Consider the following 5,000-nt stretch of genomic DNA (forward strand, 5'->3'; position numbering starts at 1 on the left):
GCAGGCATGCACTTACGATAATCACTATCAACGAACCTGCCGCCCCCTCCCCCCCCAAAATACACCTTTCCCTACAACGTGTACCTTAACCTAAGCTATATTGTACCTTAACCTAAGCGATATTGTACCTTAACCTAAGGTATATCGTACCTTAACCTAACCTACATTGCGCCTTCACCTAACCTACGTTGTACCTTAACCTAACCTACGTTGTACCTTAACCTAACCTACGTTGTACCTTAACCTAACCTACGTTGTACCTTAACCTAACCTACGTTGTACCTTAACCTAACCTACGTTGTACCTTAACCTAACCTACGTTGTACCTTAACCTAACCTACGTTGTACCTTAACCTAACCTACGTTGTACCTTAACCTAACCTACGTTGTGCCTTAACCTAACCTACGTTGTGCCTTAACCTAACCTACGTTGTGCCTTAACCTAACCTACGTTGTGCCTTAACCTAACCTACGTTGTGCCTTAACCTAACCTACGTTGTGCCTTAACCTAACCTACGTTGTGCCTTAACCTAACCTACGTTGTGCCTTAACCTAACCTACGTTGTGCCTTAACCTAACCTATGTTGTGCCTTAACCTAACCTATGTTGTGCCTTAACCTAACCTATGTTGTGCCTTAACCTAACCTATGTTGTGCCTTAACCTAACCTATGTTGTGCCTTAACCTAACCTATGTTGTGCCTTAACCTAACCTATGTTGTGCCTTAACCTAACCTATGTTGTGCCTTAACCTAACCTATGTTGTGCCTTAACCTAACCTACGTTGTGCCTTAACCTAACCTACGTTGTGCCTTAACCTAACCTACGTTGTGCCTTAACCTAACCTACGTTGTGCCTTAACCTAACCTACGTTGTGCCTTAACCTAACCTACGTTGTGCCTTAACCTAACCTACGTTGTGCCTTAACCTAACCTACGTTGTGCCTTAACCTAACCTACGTTGTGCCTTAACCTAACCTACGTTGTGCCTTAACCTAACCTACGTTGTGCCTTAACCTAACCTACGTTGTGCCTTAACCTAACCTACGTTGTGCCTTAACCTAACCTACGTTGTGCCTTAACCTAACCTACGTTGTGCCTTAACCTAACCTACGTTGTGCCTTAACCTAACCTACGTTGTGCCTTAACCTAACCTACGTTGTGCCTTAACCTAACCTACGTTGTGCCTTAACCTAACCTACGTTGTGCCTTAACCTAACCTACGTTGTGCCTTAACCTAACCTACGTTGTGCCTTAACCTAACCTACGTTGTGCCTTAACCTAACCTATGTTGTGCCTTAACCTAACCTATGTTGTGCCTTAACCTAACCTATGTTGTGCCTTAACCTAACCTATGTTGTGCCTTAACCTAACCTATGTTGTGCCTTAACCTAACCTATGTTGTGCCTTAACCTAACCTATGTTGTGCCTTAACCTAACCTATGTTGTGCCTTAACCTAACCTATGTTGTGCCTTAACCTAACCTACGTTGTGCCTTAACCTAACCTACGTTGTGCCTTAACCTAACCCATATTGTACCTTAACCTAACCCATATTGTACCTTAACCTAACCCATATTGTACCTTAACCTAACCCATATTGTACCTTAACCTAACCCATATTGTACCTTAACGTAACCTAATTTGTGCCTTAACGTAACCTAATTTGTGCCTTAACGTAACCTAATTTGTGCCTTAACGTAACCTAATTTGTGCCTTAACGTAACCTAATTTGTGCCTTAACGTAACCTAATTTGTGCCTTAACGTAACCTAATTTGTGCCTTAACGTAACCTAATTTGTGCCTTAACGTAACCTAATTTGTGCCTTAACGTAACCTAATTTGTGCCTTAACGTAACCTAATTTGTGCCTTAACGTAACCTAATTTGTGCCTTAACGTAACCTAATTTGTGCCTTAACGTAACCTAATTTGTGCCTTAACGTAACCTAATTTGTGCCTTAACGTAACCTAATTTGTGCCTTAACGTAACCTAATTTGTGCCTTAACGTAACCTAATTTGTGCCTTAACGTAACCCATGTTGTGCCTTAACGTAACCCATGTTGTGCCTTAACGTAACCCAATTTGTGCCTTAACGTAACCCATGTTGTGCCTTAACCTAACCTATATTGTGCCTCAACCTAACCTATATTGCGCCTTAACCTGACGCACGTTGTCGCTGAACCTGCTCTGTAATTGTTATGCAACTCGTTAAATTAGTGTAGTGTTGCCTAACCGCAACCCTCGCAATATAGTTCGCTATTCGCACTGCCCGGTCCCCTGTGTATCGCGTCATGTTAAACACCTTGCAGGTGTTGCTGACTTTCCACATGCTCCTGCTATACACTGTAATGTGGATAGCAGCAGGACGTACATGCCCCCCCCCCTTCCCCCCTGCCTTCGCAAGCTGGTCGTTGAGAAGTTTGCATGTTCAATGCCCTTCGCATGCCGACGTACTCAGCCTACGTTGTGGTACGGCCTGTCACCTGTCCGCCGATGTACGCAAAACCCACAAACTGTACTGCACATTGGTCCGTATGTACTGAATGATACATCGTGGCACATGTGTGACCGTACGACGACTGCGCCTAGCAACGGCAGACCATACAGTCCAAATATTGTGCACGCAGCTACGTGTCGTCTCCCTATAAGAGCTGGATTGCAGTGTGGTACGCCATTCAGACGTGTGGGAGGAACGGACGCCCTGGATGGCGATCAGCATGAGCAGTCTGTTGATGTAGTGGAGCGTGTATTCGGACGTAGTCGTCTCTTCTCACACACCGTGATAGCATGTTGCACCGCGTTCCACATCTGCGACATCCTGCAGAGGCCGGCTGACAGTCGTTCGCGCAATGGACACCGCATACGTACGGGGGCTACCTTCCACGTGTTCTCGAGGCGTGCACATGTTGTTGCGTCTATGTGGGCAGACGTAGTGTGTTGTGACACCTGACACAGGCATGCAATACTCGTTGCAAATGGCGATGGACGTCTACGTTTGCTGGTGACGTTACGCAAATGAACAACAGGTAACCCGTTGTGGTGCGGTTGTTCTCGCTAGAGGTGAATCAGTGTTGGCGACGATCGGTCGAGCTATTAACCGGTTGTTTCAGGGATACCCACCATGCCCACGAACGTGAAAGGGGACCCACCATGCCCACGAACGCGAAAGGGGATCTGGGTGTGAGGCGATACGCGGCGGTGGCTGGGTGGGACCGTCCCCGGCCGGTGAGGGGGGGCCGCCCGGCGTGCTGGCAGCGCGGTGCGTGGGCGCACGCGCTACAGCCGGCTGGTGGGGGCGGCCAGTGGCAGGCGCGCCGGCCGACGGACGCGGCAGGCGGCGCAGCTGCGCGCCGGCGCCCCCTGCTCGCGGCGCCTTGCGGCCAAAGTAGGTCCTCGCGGGCCCGGTGCGAAGCGCGGTGGCCATCTGCAGTGTGCTGGTCCGATTGAGGACTGTGTGCGCTGAGGATGCGCCGCCGCCCGGCGCTCGGCGCCGCGACGCCGTCTGCTGCTCGGTCGCCCCAGCGGTTCTCGCAGGTGGTTTGTATCGCAGCTGTGCGGACGTGTTGGCGCGTGCGCTGTGCTGGGAGAGTTCGCTTCGGCACCCAAGTGGGGCTTTTGTCCTTCTGTGGCGCTGGCGTTGGAGCTGCCGGTCACCGTAGGTGGCGCGTGTTGTCTCCCGCCGGCAATGCCACGACAGCACGCTCCCGGGCCTCTGTCGGCAGCGGCAAGCTCAGTTGGGAGCACGGGTGGTCGCACCTAAAGCGTCTACTCGCCTAACTCCGGGCGATTGCGCCTCTCTCGAACCCGACCAAGTACTTAGGACGGCGCTGCGCGCCGCCGGGACCTGAGAGGGTTTCGAGGTGTGTTGTGCAGGGGAGCTCAGCCTCCTCCTGTTTGCAGAATAATTGAGCGGACGCTTGCGTGTTCGCGCGGGCCCCCGGGACACACTCCCGGGCGGCCGGCTGCTCAGCTCTAGTTGACGCAGCTCCCTGGTTGATCCTGCCAGTAGTCATATGCTTGTCTCAAAGATTAAGCCATGCATGTCTCAGTACAAGCCGCATTAAGGTGAAACCGCGAATGGCTCATTAAATCAGTTATGGTTCCTTAGATCGTACCCACGTTACTTGGATAACTGTGGTAATTCTAGAGCTAATACATGCAAACAGAGTCCCGACCAGAGATGGAAGGGACGCTTTTATTAGATCAAAACCAATCGGTCGGCTCGTCCGGTCCGTTTGCCTTGGTGACTCTGAATAACTTTGGGCTGATCGCACGGTCCTCGTACCGGCGACGCATCTTTCAAATGTCTGCCTTATCAACTGTCGATGGTAGGTTCTGCGCCTACCATGGTTGTAACGGGTAACGGGGAATCAGGGTTCGATTCCGGAGAGGGAGCCTGAGAAACGGCTACCACATCCAAGGAAGGCAGCAGGCGCGCAAATTACCCACTCCCGGCACGGGGAGGTAGTGACGAAAAATAACGATACGGGACTCATCCGAGGCCCCGTAATCGGAATGAGTACACTTTAAATCCTTTAACGAGTATCTATTGGAGGGCAAGTCTGGTGCCAGCAGCCGCGGTAATTCCAGCTCCAATAGCGTATATTAAAGTTGTTGCGGTTAAAAAGCTCGTAGTTGGATTTGTGTCCCACGCTGTTGGTTCACCGCCCGTCGGTGTTTAACTGGCATGTATCGTGGGACGTCCTGCCGGTGGGGCGAGCCGAAGGCGTGCGACCGCCTCGTGCGTGCTCGTGCGTCCCGAGGCGGACCCCGTTGAAATCCTACCAGGGTGCTCTTTATTGAGTGTCTCGGTGGGCCGGCACGTTTACTTTGAACAAATTAGAGTGCTTAAAGCAGGCAAGCCCGCCTGAATACTGTGTGCATGGAATAATGGAATAGGACCTCGGTTCTATTTTGTTGGTTTTCGGAACCCGAGGTAATGATTAATAGGGACAGGCGGGGGCATTCGTATTGCGACGTTAGAGGTGAAATTCTTGGATCG

At 50.9% G+C, this 5,000-nt stretch overlaps 1 non-coding gene across 1 annotated transcript in view; it reads left to right on the plus strand.

Moving 5' to 3' along the window:
- Nucleotides 1-3,984: 3,984 nt before the first annotated feature.
- LOC126444824 (small subunit ribosomal RNA) overlaps nt 3,985-5,000 on the plus strand; it is a 1,909-nt gene continuing 893 nt past the window's right edge. The window contains exon 1 of the ribosomal RNA XR_007582771.1: nt 3,985-5,000. This exon is cut by the window's right edge and continues 893 nt beyond it. This is a non-coding gene — a ribosomal RNA (small subunit ribosomal RNA).

The sequence above is a fragment of the Schistocerca serialis genome, unplaced genomic scaffold (genome assembly GCF_023864345.2).
Source record: "Schistocerca serialis cubense isolate TAMUIC-IGC-003099 unplaced genomic scaffold, iqSchSeri2.2 HiC_scaffold_303, whole genome shotgun sequence".
NCBI lineage: Eukaryota > Metazoa > Arthropoda > Insecta > Orthoptera > Acrididae > Schistocerca > Schistocerca serialis.